The sequence below is a fragment of the Egretta garzetta genome, unplaced genomic scaffold, assembly GCF_000687185.1.
Source record: "Egretta garzetta isolate BGI_Z169 unplaced genomic scaffold, ASM68718v1 scaffold131, whole genome shotgun sequence".
In the NCBI taxonomy this organism is placed as follows: domain Eukaryota; kingdom Metazoa; phylum Chordata; class Aves; order Pelecaniformes; family Ardeidae; genus Egretta; species Egretta garzetta.
The window spans coordinates 24,011-24,352 of record NW_009258478.1 but is presented as its reverse complement, the minus strand read 5'-3'; the positions used below and the strand labels follow the sequence as shown (position 1 = coordinate 24,352).

Below are 342 nucleotides of genomic sequence, written 5' to 3'. Positions count from 1 at the left end.
CGGGCAAGGGATGCTGTGCCAGCCTGCAGGGCTGCCCTGGCACCCTGTGCCCTCCCCTGCACCGCTCGCCATGCAGCTGGTTGGCAAACCCAGGCGGGAGGCTCTGCCGGTGGCGTTGCTGATGGTTGTGTGTGCTGGGGGGGGCTCCCGTGCTGTCCCACTGCAGAGCATGGCCCTGCCTGTCCTTGCAGGCAGCGATGGGCAGCAAGCAGTGATGTGGCAAAGCCGCCGGCAGCTGAGGAGGTGCCGGAGGTGTTCAGCCCGGGCTGGGTTTCACGGTGGTTTGTGCGCCGCGGTGCCTGGCAGGGGCCAGCAAGGGGCCGCGGGTGGCTGCCGTGGCCA

The 342-nt window shown here is 69.9% G+C and overlaps 1 protein-coding gene across 1 annotated transcript in view; it reads left to right on the top strand.

Annotated features, from left to right (window-relative positions):
- The window catches only part of BAIAP2 (BAR/IMD domain containing adaptor protein 2), a 71,620-nt gene that overhangs the window by 52,459 nt on the left and 18,819 nt on the right, over window positions 1–342 (top strand). The window lies entirely within an intron of this gene.